This window comes from Adelges cooleyi, unplaced genomic scaffold (genome assembly GCF_023614345.1).
Source record: "Adelges cooleyi isolate 19-005CV unplaced genomic scaffold, UGA_ACOO_1.1 ACOO_flye_CR_arks_rails_tigmint_CR_PRNA_793, whole genome shotgun sequence".
Classification (NCBI taxonomy): Eukaryota; Metazoa; Arthropoda; class Insecta; order Hemiptera; family Adelgidae; genus Adelges; species Adelges cooleyi.
In genome coordinates this window covers 572,437-591,261 of record NW_026096506.1, presented here as the reverse complement: position 1 = coordinate 591,261, position 18,825 = coordinate 572,437, and the positions used below count along the sequence as shown (strand labels likewise).

The 18,825-nt window shown below is 28.6% G+C and overlaps 2 non-coding genes across 2 annotated transcripts; both read left to right on the top strand.

Moving 5' to 3' along the window:
• The first annotated feature begins 11,205 nt into the window (after positions 1 to 11,205).
• Trnak-uuu (transfer RNA lysine (anticodon UUU)) lies at positions 11,206 to 11,278 on the top strand. Its single transcript has one exon. It is a non-coding gene; the product is annotated as a tRNA-Lys (tRNA).
• A 1,391-nt stretch (positions 11,279 to 12,669) lies between these two features.
• Trnak-uuu (transfer RNA lysine (anticodon UUU)) lies at positions 12,670 to 12,742 on the top strand. Its single transcript has one exon. It is a non-coding gene; the product is annotated as a tRNA-Lys (tRNA).
• The last annotated feature ends 6,083 nt before the right edge of the window (positions 12,743 to 18,825 follow it).

The following is an 18,825-nucleotide window of genomic DNA, read 5'->3' as shown; positions in this document are numbered from 1 at the left end:
TCAAACGTATTTTGAAGTATTTTCAGCTTCGGGTAATAATTTTATAATATAATTTTATTTTTTATTTATTTTTTTATTGTATTGTGTACAGTGTACGCCAATGTTTGGAAATACGATTTTTATATAGCATATGAAATATAATTTATGTATTTCAATATTTTTTATTGAAGTATAATATTATCATTGAAGTAAGGATGATTGAGTAGAAACAAGTGAGATACGAAGAACCCAAGTTTCAAAATAACAACATTTAAGTAGCTAAGTAGGTACAATCCCAAGAATTCACAGATTTAGGTATATTTGATTTCATCAATTTGGGTTCAGTAGTTTAAGCAAAAAATGAAAACATACTTACCTACTTGCTTTTTGGTATTTTACGGTACGGTTATAAGCAGTTAATAATATGTCTCTTCATATGCAAATTTGGTGGTTGTTAAATAAAATAGCATTGATTAGTCACATGTGGATCAACCCACTAAGCACGTATGCTTATTTCAAATAATTCCTCGGATAATCTTTTCCGATAAGATTTTGTTTGGGGTATTCTTGATAGGTTTGCATCTATCTTACCGAATAACCAACGAACAAAATCAACAAAACAAAAATGTTCGTTAGTGGTTTTGAGTCCTCCACGTATACTAAGTTGGTTACTCATAATTTTTCAATTACATTCAAACAGCTAAAAAAACAAATCACTCTCTTCTTTATTTTTTAAAATTGTATTTATATAATACGTTCATAACACATCGATTTAAAGAAACAATAGCACGTTTGATATTTGACCAGCACATAATTTTCGTTTAAACATTTTGAAACGAAAGTTTTGCGGTACATATATGGAAGTACAATCTGTTTATATTCTCATATTCTACAGATTATGTGTATAATAAGCCTTTCGGAATTGGATTATAATTAGTATATAATACCATACTTTTCATGAACAGGTACATAATATAATGTGTAAATTGCATTTACATGTGGTGTCAAAATTAGTGATACTAAGAAAATAATATTTTCATCTTGTAAATTATAAATATAAATAATTTGCCCAGCTTTCAAAAACAAAATTTAAGTAAATAAATACCATTTGACATAAATGCTTCAAAACTCGAAAATATGGTCACAAACGATCTCTGACATACCTCTTCATCAAATGTCGACAATGCAATCATAGCACTTAAATATCTATACACAGAAGTGACTAGCAACAGGGCCGGACTTAAAGGGGGGTGTGGGGGGGTTTGACACCCCCCCACTCGGAAAACTCAAGTATACCTAGTCGGCACATTCGGAACAAAAAGTCGGTAAATATTATAACCCCCGTAAAATTATACAAATAACATATTTATTATTTTTATTTTATAAAAGTAGGTAGGTACATAATTTTTATTGGAATCTAGCGACGAATAGTGAATAGTCGGCATACGGACGACCATACGAAAATATAATTTTAGTTTTTAGTAAAAAAAAAACAATGCATTTTCGTTTATTCCCGATTTTAGCAGAAGTATTATTATTTGTTTATAATAACTGTGGTGTATATTATTATATCAAACGATGTTCGATCATGGGACCTATTGGTCTATTGTAAACAAACATTCTATCCCTCTGTAAGTATATATTTTTATTTTAGTTTTAAAATTCCAAAAGATTCCCTACTATAAAAAAAAAACCTGCTCTTCTGTTTTAGACATATCACATAACCCATAGTATTAAGTCTGCAGGCAAAGAGTTAGCGGGTTTATTTTTGCTTGTCCTGTGTGCGCGTGTAAAATAATAAGTATTGGTTATAAATGTGTGTAATCTAATATATATATATATATATATATATATATATATATATATATATATATATATATATATATATATATATGGTTAGAGAATGAATATAAAACACCAAGGAGCTGCTAACAATCCTTTTGAGCCTGCCCGAGTAAATTTTGAATAAAAGGTATGAGATGGATACGTATTTAGAATAAATCATTAGGCCAGATTTGTAAGGCCTATGAGAGTTCCTTGGTACTACTTCACTATGTCTTGTTTCTTCTTTATTACTATCGTTGCGGTGGGATATTACCTACTATAATATCCTACTATACTATATATATATAGCGAGCAGGGAGCAGACATGAGCATTATTTTTAAATAGTGTACCTAACTAAAATAAAAATAAAATTGTATTTAGATAATAACTCATAAAAAAATACACTTTTGTTTTTATTTCAAAGATTTTAATAATAATTTTGAATACAATTTCATTATTTTTTATAAAATTATTTAAAATAAGGCTATTTGGATTATATCTCGGTTAAATTGCAGTTTCAACTGCAATACGTTATAATTATGTTAAATAAATTCAAACATTTTTAAAATAATGCTTTTAAAGTAGGGCTCAAATTGTTTTAGTATTGGTGACTGAGAACTGAAAATGTAGTAATAAATAAATTTGTTAGCTGCCTAAAATATTTCTATGCTCCAAAAACATTTTAAAAATCAAAAAAATCAAGTCACAATATCACATCATTATCATTTTTCTTCTTCTTATTCTTTCAAAAATAATAAAAAATGACTCCCGCGATTTTAAACTCCACCAGAGATATTCTCGATATAATTGATTTGGAAGAAATAACAAGAAAATAGCCCGCATTAAAAAAAAACGGCATATTAAAGTTTAACTTTTGATGGTTTTTTTATAATCTAAATTTGTTTGTATTATTCATACTTAAAAAAATAATAATTCAAAGTTAAAAAAAAAATAATTTTCAACAATTATTAATTCCCATTAATTTTAGCAAAAAATTGTGACTTGTGTTGTAAAATGTTATAAAATATTTACGAAAGTACTCAAATATTTTAGTCGGCATCTTCATTTTGACACCCCCCCTTGCATATTTCTTAGCACCGGCCCTGACTAGCAAGACCATTAAACGTACATATTTTGAATGTGGTATTTAATCTTGAACTTGATGATTGAATATCGACCCAATGGCGTATGGGAGTAAGTTTCAAAGAAGAAAAATAGCTTCACAAACGAGTCAAGTAATTGGGTAAACAAGTTATGTATTTGTTTTTTTTTTATTTTACACTAGTTGAATAAAATTGAAGTTTAATAAAGTTCTTTTTTCCGCATACTCTCCCCTACTATTGATTTTGATACATACAGTTCAGCTGTGCTATACACAAATTTGGTGACCGATAGAATAAACGACCCTAACAATTTTAAATACATCAGTTATATGTGGGTGGGAATAGGCTTGTGGGTGGAAATGGGGATGGGGGCGTATATGTTGTATTCACAAACGTTCAAACTAGAACTTAAAAATAAATTCAATAATTTAGAAGGTCATATTCCTATTAGGTCAGATATTAAGAAAACACTAAAATATTAGTTAGAAACTTTACTAGCCACCTTAGATACATGAAAATGCTCTTTCGTGGTTGCAGACTCGGCTGAAAAATGCTTTTTTTTAGAACGAAATCGTTTAGTAATCGCAAAAATTATAATAATTCGTAACCGTACGGCCGTCAACACGATTGGATCTTAATGAGCCCATCGCAATTGGCTTGAAATTTGTACATCACCATGGTTTGACACCGACCGGAGGAACTTGTAACGCGAAAAATACATCCACATTCCGTGTCTAAACAAGCGGCTTCGAGACGTTCCTTATTGACCATGTCGCAATAACTTTCGATAAGTCGGATTTTACAGTTTTTCATTCTGTCCATCTTCTCCAAGTTCATTTTGCACCTTCTGCAAACTACGTGGCATATGCGCATTCCCTTTGTCGTAAATTTTCTTGACGACAGAACATCCGCGTGTCCGATCACTTCGACTTCGCACATTTGCTTGATGAACTTTCGACGGAATTTGCCACCTGAATTCCGACAGAACGACGGTTAAATTTGTTTTGGTCGGATATGAGATATAAGGCTTATATTTCCGTGACACTGACTGGGTCATTGTTAACCAACCACCTCGTGCAGCACTTATGTTTTTGAGCCATTTTAGCATCGCCCAAGAAAAACATCTCAACCAAAATGAAATTAAGAGACCTTATCACTCTCCTCCACCCCTCTGCATAGACCTCCTTAACGAGAAGAAAATTCATTCCACCTCCCTATTTTAGGAAATACATAACAATATTAAGGTGGTAAAATGATGCACACGCCTACTGCTAAACTACCCCACTCATTCAAATTGATTTTTAATGTACCTAATGTTATTAATTACCTAGTTAATGACCTATTAAGCACAAAATTATACAACGAATAACGAATGATAGTCGATAACTAGATTTTAGTAAATATCTGTTGAGTTATAATAATACTCGAGCATTATGTATCCAAAACCGACCATAGTCATTATTTTCAATATTTAAATATGCTGATCATTGAAAAGCCTAATACATAATTGCTATTTGACTTGTAAAATTCACTTTTTTTTTTTAATATACTATTTAAAATAATATTTTAAACTTGAATATTAAATATGATTTTCGATCGTTAAATATATATTTGTTTTTTTTTTAATTTAATAGATAAAATTAATGTAACCAACAATTTTGACAAGCCCCTTGATATATAAATATTGTGTACAATGAGAAACTAATTCATTCAAACGAGTTCAATAAACATTAAAAGTAATAAAACTAATTCAAATATCAAAAAACATGTGTTTTTCTTATAATTAAGGACACTCGACAGGGTTTTAAGAAAAATGTAAATCATTAACATCGACATTTTTGTTAGAAAATCTTGAAACGTCTGGAAGTCTTTGAAACGTTTTTCAGTCAAACTGAAAATTAAAAAATAGTAAACCAAAAGTTACACCTATTCCCTTTTAAGATTAAAAAAAAACCTTCAAAACATTTCCATGGTTTTTAAATTCAAAATTTGGTACGATAAAACATTCAGAAACATACAAAACCTAAAGCACTAACAAATGAATATAAAACATATAAACGATAATTATTTACCTAAAACATATGCCGGGTCTTGGTATTCACATGCACAATAACCAGGCTCCGGTAATAATTGCAGTGGATATTTATTGAACGACAACTGTTCGTTGGAAATGTAATTACTATTTGTTAAACAATTCACTATATCTGTAATAATAATATAATAAATGTTATTTTTAATCATATTTCGTATTATATTTATTTTTATATTTATCATAATTTAATTTATAAAAATTATCTTTTAAATCGTGATCAATGGGTACACAATTTTGTAGGCGAATTTGATTTTAAAAATAAAAAAGAGTTGTAAAATAAATATTAAAAAAAAAAATGGGGCGAACCTAAGCGGCAAATTCCTTTTAACAGACAATCAATAATTTTACTTGAAAACCACCGTAGGTACTTACTAAACAACATTACAAAACTACATACTGTTTTCGGGTCAAAACCGATTATCATAGCATTTAAATTAACTAAAACGTTTTTACTGTTATAAGGTACATGTTAGACATTCGTCAACAACAAAAACTCAGAACACATCAGACGGTGTACATTTAAGAAAAAATGAATGTTAAACACTAGCGTACTAATTAAATTCGAAATAAAACATTATTGTTGGCCAGCAAGATGAAAAACGTTGTATTTCGAGCGGTGTTTACAACGTCTTTGAATTACATATTTTCAAGTAGTCAAGTTTAACGTAGGTGCGGAATATTATAAGAATATTTATTTATTACAAACAATATATAATATTATGTTTCTTAAATAGACAAAATCTCGTCACTCTTGTCTAATTTTTATTTGTCCCTAATAATGTAAATAAATAACATTTTCAAAAAAGTTCAAATATCATTTCGACATTCCCGAATGGTCGCAAATAAGATTAGGTTTCGTTCAAGTTGATATTCCAAAACCATTTTGGTACTTATTCAATACTTAAGATTGGTAAAAGTTGTGTCATCCCTATATTTGTACCTATACATTTAAAACATCAAAACAAGTAGGTAAGATGTTTTTTGTATTTTACTCTCCGCAACATTTTTTTTTTTTTTGTTTAAACTACAAGTATAACTTTGTATAGTACTATTGTCACATTAATAAAGTCGAACAACAAACAGTTGCGCCTTTTAATATACATATTTTTTTTTTATTAGAAAGATATACAATCTGTACACTACAATATTCGTACAATAGGCATATGGTATGGTTAATATATACAATTAGCAGTGTATCATTTTTTTGAAGAAACCATCCAGTGATGTAACTCCAATGGCTGGAAGAATGGAGTTTAGGTTAGCAGGTCTTTACACCATTTTCTTTTTAGGCGACGGGGTGGGTTTTCATTTTTCAGGAAGATTATTAGAGGCCAAGTCGGCAATTAAAGGATTAGGATGTCCCTGGAATCTATTTCAGAATCTTTTGTAGTAAGTTTTGGCTACTTCGACTACAGCAGGGATGAAAGTGTCTCTGTGGAGCGTTTCGTTAGAAACAGACCACTCGGTTCTGTTTGTGTGGGAGATTTTTGCTGAACCCCAAAGTTCTATACCACAAGACCATACTGGTTTAAGTGACATTTTGTAATGCGTAAGTTTTGTTTTTTAATTAATTTGTGATTTATTGTTTGGTCAAGAACGCAATAAAACAAATTTGGTCAAAATTACCAAGCCTAAAAACTAAAATACCTATTCGCAGGAAAATATTGTCGAGTATTTATTTTGTACTCAAATACGGTACAACAGTATATTACATAATTTGTACACAAACGCATTTTTCAACGATTTTCGCCAACTCGAATAGGTAGTATTATTTGTATAAGGGAATTTATATAATATAATTATTATAAATATAAATTATACAGGGTGTCCCATTTTAAAATACTAATCGATTTTTCTCCAAAAATACTTGTCCAATCAAAAAGTTGCTTATTAAAGACTTTTAGAGTACAAAAGGGGACGTTATAAAAGTTTTAAAAATAGGGTCCAAAATTCAAAATGGTCGACTTACGGTCAAAAACATGTTTTTTTTTTAATGGAAACCATGTATTTTTTGTAAATGTTGTTATGTATTTTTTTTTCCACGGTGACTATTGTTGCCACACGACAGTAAATAAATAAAACCAAACAAAAAGCTGGTGCCTATTCGATTTACAAACGGACTACCCGTCGGACAGACAAGAAACAAACGACCATGGCGTTTCGACACATAATAACGACTTTTTCGAAAGTCATTCCAAGACACAACGCGACGGCGGCGAAGACGGTTCTTCTCGACTGCAGTCCTCTGATGATGAGACCCGCGTACGCGATGAACACCGAACTGGCTGTTGGCAATCCGAGTCCGGCAGTGACATGGCCGAAATTCCAAAACTACACAACGCTATTCGCCAAAGACAAAGTACCGCCCTCTACGCCCGGCAACAGCGATAACGACAACCCGGACAAAACCGACGGGAATGCCGTCCAAAAAGAGATCAAGAAAAGCAATCGCGTGGCGTTCAAACCGAAAAGGAAATATTTCAAAAAGAAATGCGGTCCCGGTACGACGAACACACCGAAAAACAAACCCACCTGAATCGGTCGAAAACGGCCGAACGGTTTGTAGCAACATAAACGAAATAAAGTTGGTGATATTTTTATCGAAACGAAAAAGCGTTTGAGTTTTAGTAAAATACCTAAGATTACCGAAATTTGGGTGGGGGAGGGAGGCGGGGTGACGCCCTGCTAAAAGGGCGCTCAAGGATCATAGTTCTGGGGCATAATTTCTAGATTGGACGCCTACTGTCAATAGTAGACAAATCGTTTACAACAAAGTGATAAGGATCTTCCCTCGATATTGTTAAGTATGCAAAAGTTGTATGTAGATAGTATACAGATTAGTAGATTAAATATCATAAAAAAAAATGTTTAAATAGAAATGGTTTTCCAGTTTAAAAATAAACAGGATGTAGTTTTAAGATTTAAAATAAAGATTCAATCTTTAATCGCTTGTTTTAAATGAGATAAATAGGTAATACTGTTAAACGGTAGTAATGTTTTATTTTTAATGTAATTCCTTAATTTGACTTTTATTATCAAACTAGCTGAGTGAGTACCGTTAAAAATGATTTCTTATGATACATTTTATGATTTTTATATTGTCTTTGCGTTTATTAGCTTCGGTGCGGTGCTGAAGAGGTATTTTTCTTACAATGTGTTTTTATTTTTTGTGTCTAAACCCAGGGGATACCTTGTAATCTGCTAAACCGATTTCTTTGTGTAGCAACTCTATAGAAATCATACCTGAAAGGTATTTTTTAAGGTCAAAAATTTTAAAAATTAACCCCTTCCCCATCAAAATCGAGAAAAACACCCAAAAAATCAAAACAATTTTCAACTTAAAATTACGATGCTCTATAACTTTTTCAAAAATAATCGAAATTTATATGACTTGTTCTACAAACATAGTACTATCGATTAACATTAACAAACCAAAAAAGTATCACAAACCCTTTCCCCTAGAAGGGATAAAATTGTTTTCTTTATTTCACTTTTTCAAGCAGTTTTAAATCTGAAAATTAGACCGATGGTAGATCTAAAATGGAACTATAACATGTACAATTTTCTCGAAAATCTGTAGTCAAATTTTTTTTTTTTAAGGAAAACCACCAAAAATAGGGTAAATTCACACTTTGGCCGTAGTCGGATTCTAGGTTGCTACGTGTGAGTGAATATCAACAGTCAACAGGCAATTAAAATAGTTTCATTATATTGTTAATTACGATATATGGGTCATATAACTATGACAGTACATTTTTATAGACAGGCGATCCACCCTGCACAAGACTAAATATTACATTTTAAGTACATTATTGCTGGTCCCACGATATCTTCTAAACCGCTGAATGGAACTATAACTGGTTTGAACACACTATCCACAGATTCGCATCGAAGCGTTTATTTAAAAGTGATTTTATCATTTTCAGTTATAATAAAATCTGTAGACTTGTGACCTCTCCGTCCCCACTGTACTGGTTTTTTTTTTAATGTATTTTAGAATTTAATTCAGTTGAGTTTATTCAATCTGTGTGTATTATTTTGATTTCGGGGTAAATAGTATTTAGTTTATTCATAACTAGTGCGGTTGACTTTGCGAATATGAAATAAATAGAGGAATCCAACATAGGTAACGTATTTTAATGTACACACAGGCCTGATTTACTTTTGGGCTGGATATTTCTGAAAAGTCATTCAAGTTTGCCTTTTTCCAGGTAGGTAGGTTACCGAATGACACTCGTTTTCTCTGAAAACATTTACAATTCCACAGTAGGTATGATTTCTTTTTGGGGACATTTCAAAAATAATGTTATTTTACAGTATTAATAAAAAAACAATCAAATTTTTATTTATTTTTGATAAATTATAGAACTCTAGTAACTTTTATAATTTAAATGGTAATGTATATAATATTTAATAATATATACTTAAATTAAAGACAATTTACCAAACATTTTGACCGTCGATAACCAGTTTTGAATAATTATTTTTAAAGTTATTAAAACATTTTTAGAGTAGGATAGGAGGAGAGTGGATTTTAGTATTGTTTTTAAATAATAATATATATTTATTATTGTTTATACATTATATATATATAATCAATAAATTTAATAGTTCCATAGACGGAACATTGTGCAGTAAAGAGTTAGGTCAAAAACCGACTTCCACAACGACCTGGAAAAAAAGCCAATGAGCTTTAAATAGGTACATGTTTACAGAACCAAAGTAATAATCACAAAGTATAAGTCTAAAGCATAATTTTGCCTGGCTTTTACGTTTAAATTGGTTTCTCGTAAGAACTAAATGGCTTTAACGCGTAGAAAAAATTGTATACGTTAAAATGGATATAACCTGTACATAGCTTATCTGCTTATACAGATTATCTTTAAAATAAATTGACGAGGTCGACATTTATTAAACCCAAGTTTTCTTAAATATTGCCTAATATATATAAAAAAAAAACTTTAAACCCCGCTCGCTTTCAATCCTCCCTTTAAAATTAATAATTATAGTGTGTGCAAAACAACATTTGTGTGTTTTCCACTCGTTTATCTTTCTATACCTCTCGTTAAACTCATTAAATAATTATCAAAACTTAAAATAGCTCATGGTATTACATTTGTTGGAAACGTTTAAAACAAGAGGTCAAATGATTTTGTTTAAATTTGAATTAACATAGTGGTGTGGTACATTATTATTTAATGTGGTACCTACGAGAATTACGCAATCAAATAATATGGGTGATTCCGATATAAGGTAATTATTTAATTATTGGTACTAACAGAATATTTGAGAAATAGAAAACAAATTTACAATTTTTAGATCTGTCTTACACATTGTGTGTATTTAATGCGTTTTAAATTAGTTGTAAAAAAATGTGTACGAATAAATTAATAAACTCAAAATTAAATGTACAGGTTTAGTTTTTATTTTTCGATTCGACTAGGTGATATTTAAGGAAATAATGTATGTTCGTTTTAAACGCTGGAGAAATTACAAGAACAATTCCAAATTTTAAAATCAAATTTGGAGTGCGTTACGATTTTTAATTGAAAAAACAAAATGCATAAACCGTATTGTGTTGTGTGCAAGCTTCTGGACAAATTAAAATATGTTTCAGATTTTTTACCGGATTATTGAAAAATTCAAATTATGAGAAAACACGGTCGGAATAGAATCCTCTTAACTCCAACTCAAAGAAACTATTTCCATTGACAGATACCTCCGTCAAATTTAAGCAGAAATCAAATATCAACCTGATTACAATTTATTAGGTACATAATTATAACCTAACCTCGGTTGTTATAATATCTATACTCTGCCTACGTTTACAGAACATTAAATTGTATTTTGAATTTTAATTGTAATAAATCGTATGAGCTTAGAAGTTAAACATTATTATTATATTAAAAAAAACAAAATAAGTACAGTAATTGGTGGACAATTTTGTTTGAACGCAGAAGGTTTCCAACAATTATTGTAGTTTTAGTATAAGTCACCTACTACTTATACATTAAAAGAAATCAGAAAATTATATCGTTTATACTATTTTATGAAAACAATTTTTTTTTATAGTAAACAGTAAATAACACAAAATATGGAAATTTTGTATGGAATACAACAGTCGATTCCGGTAGGTCCACAATGAGTGTGGGAAAAAATTAAGTGTTCTAGTGACATATGGTTGTATTACACGTTTTCAGCCATGTGCCCGGATAGCTCAGTCGGTAGAGCATTAGGCTTTTAACCTAAGGGTCCAGGGTTCAAGTCCCTGTCCGGGCGGTGACTTTTTTACTTTTTTTTTAATAGTTTTCTACATTTTTTTATGCTTGAAACGATTTAAATCGTTTCAAAATCTATTAAATCAATTAAATCGTTCATTTTAATCGGCTTTCATATTACAAAAAAAAAAAAACTTTAAAAACGTGGTAGGTATCATTTATATTCTTTAAATTTGCCATTAATATCACTGATCAACAGAATGTTGTAACAAGTAAGATGCTACACCTATCTACCCTTATTATACAACCATATTTATTTTTATTGGATCAGGTCTAGTTTTTGTGTGTTCCAGCTACTATCAATAAAATTGAGTATTTATCGTTTTGACTTACTTTTTTCATTCAAGGTGTTTTGTTTTCCGGTAAAGTGATTGTGTTTTCTGTTTGTCTAGTTAAGCGACTCTTGAATAATGTCAAGAAAGTGTAAAAATGACCTTGACAAGTTTTTTTTTATATTTGTGGCGAAATTAATTTTAATACTCGACAGAGAAATTTTACACCATTAGTAAAAAAATTATAGAATGAACGTTTCGGAATTTCAATGGTTTAGATGGAAACCAACATTTATTACATTAAAAAATATCCATATTATTTCAATATCAACTCTATTATACTAAACCTTGTTCCTAACATAATCAGTCAAAAGTTTTCATGTTAACACAAAAAGTGAATTTTTGTTGACCAGTGCGATAAGGTGTTCATAATCTGAGAAAAAATGGACAAACCATTTTAATCATTAGCATTTTACCAGTTAAGTATGTAACTGTATTAAAGATTGTATCGAACCATACGCAGACCCAATATTTAAATGGGTAGGTACTATTTAAATAGGCAGTACAAGCATGATCGACTTAAATTTATAGAAATAACTAATTGTAATCACTATGTATAATACCACATTTAGAATGGACTATTAAATGGGTAATGTAACTACTGGCTTTTTTAAAGTTTTATTAATACAAAGATAATACTTACAGTGGGATTTACTTGCATTTGATTTCATCGCATTGTTATCGAACCAATTTTAAATTAGGTACCTACTTAGTTTTAGACCCGTTTCTACTAAGCTAGTACCTATAGCTTGCCATGCTCAAATAACTTAAAAATATACATGGAAGAAAAATAAAGACAAAGAAAACCTACTTATTTGTATGCATATTATACTACTGCTATGTAATAAGGTATCTAAGTATTTAAATTATAGTCTGTAACACAATATTTGTGTTAAGCATGGTATAATACATGCTATGTGGCAATAATATTAGATGATTATTATATTATACTAATAATATATATATTTTTTTTTTGTTACATAACATATTATCTCCTCGTAAAATCGTAAAAAAATTAAAATTTGTTGAAAAATACTTGTTTTCACTGTGTTAAACATGAGCCCGGATAGCTCAGTCGGTAGAGCATTAGGCTTTTAACCTAAGGGTCCAGGGTTCAAGTCCCTGTCCGGGCGGTGATTTTTTTGCATTTCTTTTTTACATTTTTAATATTTGTTTTTTATTACATACTCGAAACGATTAATTTTATAGTATTTCCCATTAATCGACGATAAAAGTCTCCCCATAGTGGCGTTTCTAGCATATTTAATAAAATATTGCCCTTAAGGCGGATTAACCACACGCAGACCGTCAATAATTAAATAGATAGTACTTATTAAATGGTTTATTATGTATAGAAATTGTGTACTAATTTTAATCACTATTTTTAATTTACATAAAACTCCCATCTGCAACTAGTGTTAAAGATAGTATATTACATAATATTCGATATTATCCACGTTTTCATTATACCACCAAAGTATTTATTAGAGTTTTTAGGATAAAGTATCGACTATTGACTCAAATTTTATTAATTTGAATAAATCACTGACAATGTTTTGACTTAGGTACTTGTATTTGCTTTCATTGCATGATACTATTATCATACTAGTTTTTAATTAGATACTTTTGGAATGATTTCTGTAAGTCCAACAGTTTGTAACTCACATAGGTATTCGCCTTTAACTTATATTAAAGAGTTATCAGCAAAGCTAATTAACTAAAACTTTATCTAAATAGGTTATAATATTCTTAGTGGTATTTTTTGTATTGTTGTAACGTAGTTTGTTTACTGTAGTGTTAATAAAATAGGTATAGATAGGTTCTGAACCGAAGAATAAAGTGTTATTGTTTTTAAATCCAAGTATGGAAATTTTAATTTTCCTAGCACGCCACAGTTTGTTTTTTAAATAACCTTCAAAGTTTGGATATACTAGTCTTATTTGAGTACTAATTGTTGCAATATTGAAATTTACCTAAAAGAGATAAAATAAGATAGTTAATTATCTCTATGATAAAATTCATTTTTTTAAAGTATTAATTATAACATATTACAATAATAATACGTTATAAACCATTTTGGAACAAACTAATTAAATTAGCTATTAATAATTCATCATAGAAATGTTATAGTTGTCTTTTTAACAGCTAAAACGTCGAAAGAACAATTTTTAAGACATTCTTCTTTATGACATTACTGAGGCAAAGATTATGTATTCGAAAATTGCAACTATATATTGTCATAGGTAATATTAACTTTTTAATTGATATAATTTAAAACTTTTGATAATATTTGTAATAACTATTATATTATTATCCATATATTTATGAGAATGTAATTGAGTATACTATACCAGTTTATATTTCAAACATTAACCCATGAAAATGGTCTGAAAAGTGCTGAGTGCAAATGAACCAGACAAATTATTTAAGGTTTAGCTAACGAAAAACTGACATTTAATTTAACTATTAAAGACGAATTCATACTCAAATCCATTATTTGGTCAGATAGTATTAAAACATTTGCCGTTTTAAAATCAAAGAAAAAGAGCATTTAAAATATTAACTTATAACACCATAATTTTTTTTTTTTAACTTTATTATTATATTATTATAAATGTATTTCGATAATCTATTGTTATTTACAATAACAATTAGTTAACTCATAAGTGTGTCTTATGAACTAACAATAAGCTGATAAATATATTTTCCCCCCAAAACTCCAATGTTGAAAAAAAACAATCACGTCTAAATTAAAAAAAACAATCAATTTTTAGGGGTGGCAAATTTAATTTGCCCATAGGCGTCAATACATTTTAATGTGACACTGGTAAAACTACAAAATTGCAATTGAGGCGCTTATTGGAATATAAAAAACTATTTTTATAAGTACATTTTTTTTCTAACGAAAATTTTATATTTTTGCCTAATTCTTTGCCATTTAATGGGTTGATTTAATTTATAATAAATGTATTTTAAATTTTAATTTAGCCTGAGGATTTTTTTAAAAGTAAAATTGGGACTTTTTTGTTTATGATTATTTAATAAATATAAACTATTTTACCGACCACTCTGTATAAAAAAAAAAAAGCGTTTAATACCGGAGTATAGTCGATTCACCATGTGTTAATGTGTAGCAATAGGTTGGCGTTAATTTTTTATATATGACGAACAGATTGTTTAAATGATAGCAGAACATAATATTATAGATGTTTATTAATGGCGTTTTTTTAAAACATTTTGGTATAATTGCTTCAATTGAAAATAATGCAGTGTTATAATGGCACAGAGTTTTGCCCTTTCTATGATAATAAGCCATATCGCATTGTAATGTGTGTTTTTTTAATTTTAGATCCTTTCTTCGACCAATTAAGAAATAAAAATACACAGACGATTTTATTAGAAATACATTACTTTAGGTTACATAATAATTATTTCATCGTCGTTTATAATGGTTATTAAAGATTATTTTTCAGAATATTACAGTATGATATTATTTTAACGCGTTATCCAAACGAGGTTGTATTAACTACACTAGTTTTTATCGGTGTTCGTTTCCGACTGTTTTCTGATTACACAAAAAATGAATGATAAATACACATGCCGTGTACATGAACAAAAAAAAATACCATATGCATACTGTGTTTTAAATAACAACTTAAAACTTGGTACTGACAAAAATTGTTAACCACATAGGTCGTTTGAAAATCTAATGCTGATGAGAATATATTTCGAAAATTGTACAAAAAAAAAATTAAAATATATTATGGTCAAAGTGTAATTTTCTCTCTTTTTAGCTTTGATGCGGAGCTCAGATGTGTTTTTATTTATTGGTTTTATTTAAGTCTGAATTCACAATATCTTATAAACCGATTCTCTTCGTGTGCAACTCTAAATATCAGAAATTATACCTGAAACGTTCTTTATTGGGGCAAAACTTTTAAAAATTCATCCCTTGCCCTCCAAAAATGAGAAAAACGCACAAAAAAAATGTTTACATATTTTTAAACTTGAAATTACGGAGCATTATAATTTTTTTTTTAAACAGTCAAATTAGTTCCAAATCTGTAAGACACTTTTAGACATAGTACCGCGGATAAACATTAACAAACCAAAAAATATAACAAAACCTTTTCCCTTAATAAAAAGGGTAGAAACGTTTTTTTTAATCCGCTTTTTTAGGTGCAGTTTGTGGGTTTAAGGTCTGAAAATTAGGCCAAAGGTCAAAGATCTAGAATGGGCCTCTTAACATTTTTTTAAAAAATATGTAGTCTATCTTTTTTTCCATTTAGGAAAAGCCAAAAAATGAGCAATAATAATATTGGATATGTTAGGTATGGGATATTATGTGAGTAACTATGTCATCAATAAATGATTGGTATTAAGAAAAACTCTTCTAATGTTTAAAGAATACTTTATACAAATTTGGAACTAATTTGACTATTTAAAAAAAAGTTATAGGGCACCCTAAATTATTTTCATTTTTTTTTTTTATTTAATGAATATTTACAATCTATGCTACAAGACATAATAAGTAAACAGTATATTACATTTATATGTATATATATATATATATATTAATATAACCCTGATATAATATAAGGAAGGATGTCATCCAATGATTGAACTCAAAGTGATTTTCCGTAATTTAAAGTTCACAAATATGTACATTTTTCTGGTGTTTTTCTCAACTTGGAAGGGATGACATTTTTAAATTTTTGGCCCTATAAAGGACTGTTTGGGTACGATGTCTGATCTATACAGTTGCTTCACGAAGAAATTAGTGGTTTAAAGAAGATATCGTGGGTCCAGACACAAAAAAAAAATAATAATAATCCAATACCCCACTTCTTGGATCTGGTCTACGTGACTTGATAAAGGTCACTCGTGTGAACTATAATAATAATCATACTATAAGAATATAATTAGAATACAGAGTGTTTCGAAAAGACATAATGACAAATGAAATAACTTTTGTTCTATCGAATATTTTCAATATTTTTTTTTTCAAAAATTGATTTATAATCATTTGCGCTATAAACACTACGTTTTTTTTTACTGCACTTAACTGTTTTACTTTTAAAAACTAATTTTTAATAAAATGGCTATCCTAAATTTAAAAATAAAAAGGTACCGAAAAAAAAATTAAGAAAGTAAAACAATTAAGAGCAATTCAAAACGTGGTAAAGCACTGTATAACGGTGGGTATATATGTTATAACACTGAAACTATCTTATCATTCGAATATTCTAGAATAAAAAAAGGAAGAAAACAACAAGCTTAATTAATAACTAAAGATTGAGTGTAGCAACCACGTGGCTTAGACATAATGACTACATAATTCGTTGGCCGTTGTTTCAAACATATATAGCAATGTAGTTATTATACATATATTCTAATAATTAAATATTAACAACCAAGGACAAACGGCTGCAGACTATCAGGTTTCCGGTGGTACCTAATTTGAATGTATAATATGTATTTAGTAGACAGTTACTGTACAGTCCGTGTATTGAATAACACATCGTATAATAATTATTATCATATGATGTGTTATCATATAATTATTATAATACAGCAAATAAAATAGTTTATAAATTAAATTTCAAGTCCATCGGAAACGATATATAATTTTTCCAAAAGTCATAACTAGAGCAGGGATTAAATACTTTGGGGGCTATAAGCAAATGATTCAGATGGTACTATTTGATTACCAATTAAATATAATATTATAATTCTTGTGTTGAAGACTTCACTCCAGTGTTGTCAAATTACTAGAAATTAAAAATATCATGTTGTATAATTTTATTTATAAATAAAAATTATAGTTAAAATATAATCATGTTAAATTGAACACATTTAATTAGTCTAAGAAATTATAAAATTATACATATATATTCATACTCAAAATTAGTCACTGTCATCGTTACAACTTGTCTGTCCTCTTAACCCATACATACCTAACTCTTTTATTATAAATTTTCATTTAATCCTACTCAAAAATTAAAATTCCTAATTTTTTAGAGCCTGGTTGTTTAGACTATTATTACACGAAACCTAGTAAAGACATACGTTTTTATAGATTGCTTTATAATTTATGCTTAAGTCTCCTAAAATTAATAGCTAGATGTGTGTAATAAAGTTGACTGTCAAAAGACGGTATGCATATCAATTTGTAAACCCTTAACAATGAAAAAAAATACCTAACTCTTTTTGAATTATCTTAGCACGGATTTGTTCTAAAAATTGTTCACCGAATACATTGCAGGCAAATTTCCTATTATAAATATAAAAATGTATAATTAATAGTTTTAACTCAATCTATAATACATGTATAACAATAGTTCGTTTTTTATTTATACAGATAATAACTGTTTTAAATGGTATTATACAATTCATTATTAATAAATAATTATCATAGTTAATTTTAAGCGATGTCAACTATTTTCTCATTACCTATATAAAAAACTGAGAAATAAAAAAACTGCAACACAATCTTGCATTAACACACTTAGTAAGATAATCAGTCCAATAATTAATATTGTAGATAAATTAAAGATATTTGAGCACATACTTTATAAAGTATAAAATGAAAAATACTTTTGCTTGTTATTAAAAAAAAAATGTTTATAAATTATCTTTGTGAAACATTATGTTTACATTAATGTTAATGTGGAAGCTCAAAAATGTTTTATAAATTGGTCTCTCGCGAAGAATTTTGAGTCAAGTTCTTCAAAGACACAACTAGATAACTCTGATGAAAACAGGTTTGAATAATAATAACTGATCTATTTGTCGTTGGTGGTATTTTATATTGTGTTTATAAAAAATCTGAAAAAATAATTACAATAAATTATGAACTACTTTATACACGGTAAATAACTCTGAATTATACGTAAATTGTAAAAACTATAAACTAAATAATTAAAAATTCATCCTTTCCCCTCCAAAAATGAGAAAAACGCACAAAAACAAAACTTACATATTCTTAAACTTTTAAATTACGGAGCACTATAACTTGTTTTTTAAACAGTCAAACTATAGACTAAATAATTTATTTTGTAAGCGTAGGCCACTAGTCGTAGAGTTAACCTTTTAACTAGTGCAATTTTTGAGTAAGGAAACTTTGAGATAGTGAATTGTTTTTATGAACAATTTGATATTTTACTTGAAGTAAAGAAGTCAATTTACATATTATAGACAATAATACTTTTTATCG